Source organism: Dermacentor silvarum, chromosome 4 (genome assembly GCF_013339745.2).
Source record: "Dermacentor silvarum isolate Dsil-2018 chromosome 4, BIME_Dsil_1.4, whole genome shotgun sequence".
Taxonomy (NCBI): domain Eukaryota; kingdom Metazoa; phylum Arthropoda; class Arachnida; order Ixodida; family Ixodidae; genus Dermacentor; species Dermacentor silvarum.
This window is the reverse complement of record NC_051157.2, coordinates 232880088-232890357: the sequence shown is the minus strand read 5'-3', so window position 1 is coordinate 232890357 and position 10270 is coordinate 232880088. Positions and strand designations below refer to the sequence as shown.

General features: G+C 54.5%; 1 long non-coding RNA gene and 2 other non-coding genes across 3 annotated transcripts in view; 2 read left to right on the top strand and 1 right to left on the bottom strand.

Annotated features, from left to right (window-relative positions):
- LOC125944953 (uncharacterized) overlaps nucleotides 1–10270 on the bottom strand; it is a 70650-nt gene that overhangs the window by 21199 nt on the left and 39181 nt on the right. The gene's annotated exons all lie outside the window — the stretch shown is intronic.
- On the top strand, nucleotides 5950–7764 carry LOC119451226 (small subunit ribosomal RNA). The gene has a single exon (XR_005191751.1). It is a non-coding gene; the product is annotated as a small subunit ribosomal RNA (ribosomal RNA).
- Nucleotides 9451–9603, top strand: LOC119451094 (5.8S ribosomal RNA). Its single transcript, XR_005191664.1, has one exon. It is a non-coding gene; the product is annotated as a 5.8S ribosomal RNA (ribosomal RNA).

Below are 10270 nucleotides of genomic sequence, written 5' to 3'. Positions count from 1 at the left end.
GGCACGCAAAACCCCAGTATTATCTGTTTTTTTTTTTTTTTTTACGCAAAGAAACAGGTGTGTTTGCATTGAAGGGCGCCCGAAAAAGCGTTTGTTCCAATTACGCGCAGCAAGGACGCTTTATGATGGGGAAGGCAGATGGCTGGAAGGTGCACGTCCTCATCGTTTCTAAACAATTTCTAAACAAAATTGGTCTCACTGTCCCTCCAATAATACCAAGTGGCTCGAGGCTTCGTATTGCATATTAACTGAAAGAATTACACTCACGTTAAATGCCGCAAAAGGACCAAGCGGGGCACTTGCTTCGCGCAGGTGCATTCGCCCAAATTTTATAGCTATAGCCCGCATGCAGCTACAAAATCCGAAATCGCATCAGCAGGGGCGGGACGCGCAAGCAGTGTTTCACGCAAATTTGAAGCATAAATCGCAGCGCTACCGAGGCCAAAGTGGTGTATCAATTCGGACGGACGCTTTCCAGAACGCTAGTAGCCGTTCAAACAGGGCGCACAGTTAAGAGATGGCGCTGACAAAGCGGCGAGCGCCCGTGTTGAGAAAGTCCTAAACAACATTAGCCGGGCGGCGCGTGCAAGCGACGTTCCGTGCAACTTGTCCGTGGTAATATCAAAAGCGGCTCTCACGTTTTCCTTGAATCGGTGAGCCGGGGCACCGTGGTGCACGCGAGAGCTGCTTTCATTATTATCTACATCAATATCTCGAAACTGTTGTCATCCCGAGAATTCGTTTCGAGTGGATCCGCCTTGCAAACTCCACGGCTACAATTTGTACATTCCAACGTGGTCCATCAGGTAATTAGTTAACCTAATTAGTGACTGTTTCATTATTATTCGGCTAAGCATTTCAATTGCTTGTGCAAGTAATGTCCGCCACTTAGAGCAGACCAGCTCATGAACTAGACTTGGGCATTCTGCCACAGGCACTATTGAAGAGTTTTTGAAAGTGTTCGCTGAAGCCCCCCGTATATATATATGCGTGTGTGAGTGACTGTGTGTGTGTGCACGCAATAGAGTAGCACATAAGCTCAGTCACGTGGGGTTATTTCACATTTCGCGGGCTTTCAATAAACGCCGGAATAATTCACCACACTGGATGTGTGTGGCTGCAAAAAAAAAAAAAAAAAAAAAAAAAAAGATGGGTCGTTTTGAAATGCCCTCAAGAACGAAATGAAACGTAATTGGCCCTAAAGTGAATAATAAACATTTTCCGCAATTAATCCTTATTGATTAACTAATTAGGCGCAACATAAAACTTAACATAAGGAGCGTCACATGACAGCAACACATATGTCATTGGTTTCATTGAGTTGTGGCTGCCCGCTGTCAATAACATCATCGGTTCTAGTCACATAAAAATCCTGTATAAATGTATGTATGTACGTATATACACGCACGCACGTACGCAAGCACGCACGCGCGCGCGCACACACACACAGGAGCGCCCACACTGAAAGAGTCAAAATCACGTCATGGATGTACGGAAATAAGAACGCCGAAGTGCGTCATAGCGTAAGAAAGCTGGAACACTTGTTTAAATAATACCAGCGGTGGCCAGTGACTGTTGATATGGATGCGAAAACACGTTACCGCCACCTATCTACGGAAATAGCAAGCGCGAAGTCCGTCGCCATTGCGTAAAAAACCTAGACGGCGCAAGGTAACACTCGATTTCATGATGACAGTGGCGGCCGGGGAATAAAAACAGCTCGAACCTCTTGGCAAGAAATACAAAAAAAAAGAAGAAACAAAAAGTGGCTTGCTTTATTATACCTTGTATATGACAGTGAATAAACAGCAAAGCAGTTACAACTAAACTGAAAAAAAAAAGACAGCTAACAAAAGCAAATACACAAAGAAACAAACCAGCCGTGTTTGCTCAGTGGGTATAGCGTTTGGCTACTGAGCGCGAGGTCATGGGATCGAATCCCAGCCACGGCAGCCGCTTTTCGTTGGGGCAGAAAAAAAAAAATAAACCGTGCACTAAGGTGTAGGAGCACGTTTAAGAACCCCATATAGTCTAATTTATTTCGGTGTTGTCCACTACGGCGTGCATCATAATCAGACCGCGGTTTTGGCACGCAAAACCCCAGTATTATCTGTATTTTTTTTTTTTTTTTACGCAAAGAAACAGGTGTGTTTGCATTGAAATGCACCCGGAAAAGCGTTTGTTCCAATTACGCGCAGCAAGGACACTTTTTGATGGGGAAGGCAGATGGCTGGAAGGTGCACGTCCTCATCGTTTCTAAACAATTTCTTAACAAAATTGGTCTCACTGTCCCTCCAATAATACCAAGTGGCTCGAGGCTTCGTATTGCATATTAACTGAAAGAATTACACTCACATTAAATGCCGCAAGAGGACCAAGCGGGGCACTTGCTTCGCGCAGATGCATTCACACAAATTTTATAGCTACAGCCCGCCTGCAGCTACAAAATCCGAAATCGCATCAGCAGGGGCGGGAAGCGCAAGCAGCGTTTCACGCAAATTTGAAGCATAAATCGCAGCGCTACCGAGGCCAAAGTGGTGTATCAATTCGGACGGACGCTTTCCAGAACGCTAGTAGCCGTTCAAACAGGGCGCACAGTTAAGAGATGGCGCTGACAAAGCGGCGAGCGCCCGTGTTGACAAAGTCCGAAACTGCGTCAGCCGGGGCGGCGCGCGCAAGCGACGTTCAGCGCAACTTTTCCGTGGAAATACCGAAAGCGGCTCGCACGTTTGCCTTGTATCGGTGAGCTGGGGCACCGTGGTGCACGCGAGAGGTGGAAAGCACGGCTTGAAAAGCAAAAATGAGGAATTTCTTTCGGCGCTAACTGCCGCCGGCGGTCACGAGTACGGCCCCATGGAGGTCTGGGTACTTATCGCTGCTATTATATAGAGGTATGCAACCCCGGCCGACATCGTACCACTTTTCAATTTGTGGTGTCCGGGTGCGTTTTGTGCGATTCACGCACTGCGGCGACGTCGGGAATTGCGCCGACGAGTACGCGACCGCTCGCAGAGACAAAGTCCGAAAGCTCGTCAGCCGGGGCGGCGCGCGCAAGCGACGTTCAGCGCAACTTTTCCGTGGAAATACCGAAAGCGGCTCGCACGTTTGCCTTGTATCGGTGAGCTGGGGCACCGTGGTGCACGCGAGAGGTGGAAAGACGGCTTGAAAAGCAAAAATGAGGAATTTCTTTCGGCGCTAACTGCCGCCGGCGGTCCACGAGTACGGCCCCATGGAGGTCTGGGTACTTATCGCTGCTATTATATAGAGGTATGCAGCCCCGGCCGACATCGTACCACTTTTCAATTTGTGGTGTCCGGGTGCGTTTTGTGCGATTCACGCACTGCGGCGACGTCGGGAATTGCGCCGACGAGTACGCGACCGCTCGCAGAGGACAAAGTCCGAAAGCTCGTCAGCCGGGGCGGCGCGCGCAAGCGACGTTCAGCGCAACTTTTCCGTGGAAATACCGAAAGCGGCTCGCACGTTTGCCTTGTATCGGTGAGCTGGGGCACCGTGGTGCACGCGAGAGGTGGAAAGACGGCTTGAAAAGCAAAAATGAGGAATTTCTTTCGGCGCTAACTGCCGCCGGCGGCCACGAGTACGGCCCCATGGAGGTCTGGGTACTTATCGCTGCTATTATATAGAGGTATGCAGGCCCCGGCCGACATCGTACCACTTTTCAATTTGTGGTGTCCGGGTGCGTTTTGTGCGATTCACGCACTGCGGCGACGTCGGGAATTGCGCCGACGAGTACGCGACCGCTCGCAGAGACAAAGTCCGAAAGCTCGTCAGCCGGGGCGGCGCGCGCAAGCGACGTTCAGCGCAACTTTTCCGTGGAAATACCGAAAGCGGCTCGCACGTTTGCCTTGTATCGGTGAGCTGGGGCACCGTGGTGCACGCGAGAGGTGGAAACACGGCTTGAAAAGCAAAAATGAGGAATTTCTTTCGGCGCTAACTGCCGCCGGCGGCCACGAGTACGGCCCCATGGAGGTCTGGGTACTTATCGCTGCTATTATATAGAGGTATGCGGCCCCGGCCGACATCGTACCACTTTTCAATTTGTGGTGTCCGGGTGCGTTTTGTGCGATTCACGCACTGCGGCGACGTCGGGAATTGCGCCGACGAGTACGCGACCGCTCGCAGAGACAAAGTCCGAAAGCTCGTCAGCCGGGGCGGCGCGCGCAAGCGACGTTCAGCGCAACTTTTCCGTGGAAATACCGAAAGCGGCTCGCACGTTTGCCTTGTATCGGTGAGCTGGGGCACCGTGGTGCACGCGAGAGGCAGAAACACGGCTTGAAAAGCAAAAATGAGGAATTTCTTTCGGCGCTAACTGCCGCCGGCGGCCACGAGTACGGCCCCATGGAGGTCTGGGTACTTATCGCTGCTATTATATAGAGGTATGCGGCCCCGGCCGACATCGTACCACTTTTCAATTTGTGGTGTCCGGGTGCGTTTTGTGCGATTCACGCACTGCGGCGACGTCGGGAATTGCGCCGACGAGTACGCGACCGCTCGCAGAGACAAAGTCCGAAAGCTCGTCAGCCGGGGCGGCGCGCGCAAGCGACGTTCAGCGCAACTTTTCCGTGGAAATACCGAAAGCGGCTCGCACGTTTGCCTTGTATCGGTGAGCTGGGGCACCGTGGTGCACGCGAGAGGTGGAAACACGGCTTGAAAAGCAAAAATGAGGAATTTCTTTCGGCGCTAACTGCCGCCGGCGGCCACGAGTACGGCCCCATGGAGGTCTGGGTACTTATCGCTGCTATTATATAGAGGTATGCGGCCCCGGCCGACATCGTACCACTTTTCAATTTGTGGTGTCCGGGTGCGTTTTGTGCGATTCACGCACTGCGGCGACGTCGGGAATTGCGCCGACGAGTACGCGACCGCTCGCAGAGACAAAGTCCGAAAGCCGCGTCAGCCGGGGCGGCGCGCGCAAGCGACGTTCAGCGCAACTTTTCCGTGGAAATACCGAAAGCGGCTCGCACGTTTGCCTTGAATCGGTGAGCTGGGGCACCGTGGTGCACGCGAGAGGTGGAAATACGCCGACGAGTACGCAAGCCACCGTCCAAAACAACGGTCATGGAGCACAGCACCGTGCGTGGCACAACGTTTGCAGAGAAAGTGCGGCAGCGGAAAGCTCGTTCGCCGTGAAAGTCAGCACAGGATGCGCGGTGGTTCAGGCACGTGAATATTCGCGAAGCCGTACTCGCCGCTGGCGAAACATTGACGATCACGACCCTCTTGCGCGGTGTTGGTTTTCACGACTTCGGCCCTGTGCAGCCGACGTAAACTTTCAAAGTTCGTCAAGGTGCGGCACGATTTCCGCCAAATCCCCGTCGAAAATGCCACGAGTACGGCCCCATGGAGGTCTGGGTACTTATCGCTGCTATTATATGGGGGTTGGAGTGCAGTCGCCCCCCGAGTGCGTGCGACCTGGGTGTCTGATATGCGGCGGGCTCCGTGCCCGTCAAGCGTGTCCCCGGAGCCTCTCCCGTGGATCCCTCGGCAATCGTCTGCAGCCTCATCCGCTTGATGCGTTAGGGGCTGGTTGTCGGACGACGCCGTATCCACGATATCGAGGTGTGTTCCGCATCGTCCTCGGACGAGTCAAATAAGAAAGCGCCGAAGGCGCGGGCGTGACCCGTCGCTTGGCGGCTTTGCCGTCTCGGCTACGTTGCAAGCGCCGATCGGTCCACCAGTGCTGCGGGCTGATGGCAAATCCCGCAAGCCGTGACCGAGTCGACGCAACGAATCTATCGAGAGTGTGCGTGCTTCTTGCCGCGTGGCGATACCCAGCCCTGCGGGGAGGGCGCCGTAGCGAGCTCGAACGCCGTCATCTCGGACTGTGCAAAGAGGTGGGCTTTGCAAAAACGAAGCGTGCTGAGGCGCCTGAAGGTGGCCTCGGCGTCGCAACAACGGCGTCCGGCATGGCTGGACGCGCAGTTGAACGATTACCTGGTTGATCCTGCCAGTAATCATATGCTTGTCTCAAAGATTAAGCCATGCATGTCTAAGTACATGCCGAAATAAGGCGAAACCGCGAATGGCTCATTAAATCAGTTATGGTTCCTTAGATCGTTTCTTCCTACTTGGATAACTGTGGCAATTCTAGAGCTAATACATGCAGTGAGCCTGAAGCCCTTTGGGCGACGGGTGCTTTTATTAGACCAAGATCGATCGGGTTTCGGCCCGTATTGTGTGGTGACTCTGGATAACTTTGTGCTGATCGCATGGCCACGAGCCGGCGACGTTTCTTTCAAGTGTCTGCCTTATCAACTTTCGATGGTAGGTTACTTGCTTACCATGGTTGTTACGGGTAACGGAGAATCAGGGTTCGATTCCGGAGAGGGAGCCTGAGAAACGGCTACCACATCCAAGGAAGGCAGCAGGCGCGCAAATTACCCACTCCCGGCACGGGGAGGTAGTGACGAAAAATAACAATACGGGACTCTTTTGAGGCCCCGTAATTGAAATGAGTACACTCTAAATCCTTTAACGAGGATCAATTGGAGGGCAAGTCTGGTGCCAGCAGCCGCGGTAATTCCAGCTCCAATAGCGTATACTAAAGCTGCTGCGGTTAAAAAGCTCGTAGTTGGATCTCAGTTCCAGACGAGTAGTGCATCTACCCGATGCGACGGCTCGGACTGAACATCATGCCGGTCCTTTCTTGGTGCACTTCATTGTGTGCCTCGAGAAGGCCGGTGCTTTTACTTTGAAAAAATTAGAGTGCTCAACGCAGGCGAGTCGCCTGAATAAACTTGCATGGAATAATAGAACAAGACCTCGTTTCTGTTCTGTTGGTTTTTGGAATACGAGGTAATGATTAAGAGGGACAGACGGGGGCATTCGTATTGCGGCGCTAGAGGTGAAATTCTTGGACCGTCGCAAGACGAACTACTGCGAAAGCATTTGCCAAGAATGTTTTCTTTGATCAAGAACGAAAGTCAGAGGTTCGAAGGCGATCAGATACCGCCCTAGTTCTGACCATAAACGATGCCAACCAGCGATCCGCCTGAGTTACTCAAATGACTCGGCGGGCAGCTTCCGGGAAACCAAAGTATTTGGGTTCCGGGGGAAGTATGGTTGCAAAGCTGAAACTTAAAGGAATTGACGGAAGGGCACCACCAGGAGTGGAGCCTGCGGCTTAATTTGACTCAACACGGGAAAACTTACCCGGCCCGGACACTGGGAGGATTGACAGATTGAGAGCTCTTTCTTGATTCGGTGGATGGTGGTGCATGGCCGTTCTTAGTTGGTGGAGCGATTTGTCTGGTTAATTCCGATAACGAACGAGACTCTAGCCTATTAAATAGGTGCGGGGTTCCCAGCACCTTACAACCTTCTTAGAGGGACAAGCGGCTCCTAGCCGCACGAAACAGAGCAATAACAGGTCTGTGATGCCCTTAGATGTCCGGGGCCGCACGCGCGCTACACTGAAGGAAGCAGCGTGTCTTTATCCCTGTCTGAAAAGACTGGGTAACCCGTGGAACTTCTTTCGTGATTGGGATAGGGGCTTGCAATTGTTCCCCTTGAACGAGGAATTCCCAGTAAGCGCGAGTCATAAGCTCGCGTTGATTACGTCCCTGCCCTTTGTACACACCGCCCGTCGCTACTACCGATTGAATGATTTAGTGAGGTCTTCGGACCGATGTCCGGCGCGGCCTTTCGGTTGCGCCGGTCTGTTGGAAAGATGACCAAACTTGATCATTTAGAGGAAGTAAAAGTCGTAACAAGGTTTCCGTAGGTGAACCTGCGGAAGGATCATTACCGGACTGTGAAGGGTGACGATCGTTTCTGCCCCGTGTGGGTGGAGCGGCTCGCTGCGCCCGACGCTTTCCGCCGCTGTCCCCGCTTGGACGCGGGGACGGCTATACCCGAACATGCGCGGGGACTGCCTGAATTCTGAGGGGCGCCCCGTGCCCAATTTGTTGCGCCCAGCGGGCGGCGGCTGCAACCTTGGACGGTTGGCTTGGCCGCGCCCGTGGGTACAAACGGCGTAACGCACTTTCATGGGTGGGCTTTCAGTCCGCCTCGACGCTCATGCGCGGAATGGGAGTAAGACGACCCGACAAAGCTTTGCCCAGTACGAGAGGAACGGTAGAGGTCGGTCAAGGAACTGGCGGTCGAGAGCTAAAGCTGCCTGCCATCCATCATTCATAGTTGGAACTGCGGTGCAAGCGCTCTCCCGTCCTCCGCGGCAAACGCCGCCGAGTCTGAAAAGGCTGGCGGCTGCCGGTCGCTTCCTGCGGCGAGTATGGAGTAACGACCCGACTATGTTGCTGCCCAAGTACTGAAGGAACGGCGCGGCATTCGGTCGGTCATGGAACTGGCGGTACGAGGGTGTGGCTGCCAAGTACAATAGGAACCGTGGCCCATAACGCCCTCCCGTCCTCCGCGGCAAGTGCCACCGAGCCCGACAGGGCCGGAGGCTGCCGGTCGGCTCCTGCTCGTGACGCGCGAGATGTCGAGATCGCGGTTGAATGCGACGACGTTGGCAGGCTATTCGCCCGCCGCCGAGGGAAAGGCGGCGCTGCTGCGAAGTACGAGAGGAAACGCGGCTTTGCTACGTCGGACGCGTTCCGCGGTTAACGGACTTGTGCGCTTTGGGAAGGCGCCGCACGTCGAAAGAGGATTTACGGACAGACGAGGGACTGAAGTCTCGAAACTTGAACGCACTTGCGGCCAGGCTCTTGCTGGCTTCGTCTTCCGCCTCGAGTAGAATTGTTGCGGCTCCGGCGCCGAAAGCTGTCCCTGGCACTGGCCGAGTGGTTTTGGAGAGCCGCGCGAGTACGCGCGCCGGGCTCTTGTCCGTCGTCTCAAGTAGACTGTCGGATCAGCAGCGGGTGTGCTGCGGCAATCCGCCGATGCGAAAGCGTGTTTGTGTGTTAGGGACATTGTGGTCAATTTGAGTACCCTTCTGATGACTAAAAGCGAGACACGTCGATGGGGGCGAGACCCCACCCGTGGCCGTGTCGCCGTGAAAGACTCCACAGCTGCTCGTGCCCCCTCATGGCCTTGCGGCTTTTTTCCAATTTTCGTGGAGCAATGTGAACGTGCACACGTAGCACACGGGTCCGGTGGGTGGTTGGCAGGGAAAACCGGCTTCGAGTGCTCGCAAAAAAGAAAAAGACGTGGTAAGGGGAGCCACGCCCCCGCGGGTGTGTAGCCGTGAGCGGCTCCACTGCATCTTGGTCCTACATCTGATCCTGGTGCATACAGAGTGGAGGCTTACGTGCACACAAAGGCTCGCGGGGTTTAGCTGGAAACGCAACACGCAAGTAGCAGGGTGTGGTGCGCCTATATGCTACCAGCTGTCTGAGACGCGGCTGTCGAAAGAGCGCGCAGACTCGAGGAGCGCGCGCAGAAAGGTGCCCTTCGAAACCACACACAGGGAGACGCCACGTGCCTAAAACCCTGGTTGTACTGTACGGAATTGAACAAACTACTTTTCACGACTCTAAGCGGTGGATCACTCGGTTCTCGGGTCGATGAAGAACGCAGCCAGCTGCGAGACTTGGTGTGAATTGCAGGACACACTGAGCACTGATTCTTTGAACGCACATTGCGGCCTTGGGTCTTCCCTTGGCTTCGTCTGTCTGAGGGTCGGATCACATATCAAGAGAGCCTTCGGCGCACAAGGGAACGTGCGTCCGTCGACTCGTTTTGACCGCGTCGGCATCACGGACAGTACGTTGAGTGCTGAAGCCACGCGCCAGCGGCCTCACGTGAGGGAGACGGTGGCGAACTGAACTGTTGTGCCAAAACTTCGCAGAGACGGAAACGAGGCATTGTACTACTGCAGCGCGGCTAGTGCGCGCCTCCGAAGAGACCGCCGCAGGATGGAGTCGGACACCTGCAGGGAAAGTGCGGTCTGAATCGCGAGGCGCAAACGTCTGTTGCGACAGCAGTAGCGCGCACGTTTGCGAGAGAGTCGGAAGCTTGCGTGCACGGACAAACGCGGGAAGCAAATGCCGGCCGATTCCCGCGCCGTGCGCTAAGCGAGCGTGATCGCACGTTGCGTTGTTTGCCTTCGGAGTACGTCGAGCTCTTGCAAAAAGGTCACTCGTCCGCGTCACCGCACGGGTGCAGGCGCCCTAGTCTGGGTTTCGTCGCAGGAATAGGAATCGGAAAAAATTCTTGCGCGGAACGGGGAGGACAAGGGTGCGCCCCGAAGCGGTAGTGATGCGGTTACGCGAGTGCGCCGTCTGCGAGCGCGAAGAAAACTGCACGACGAAATAGTCGCCGCGAAGCGGAAAATGTCTCCTTCGAAAGC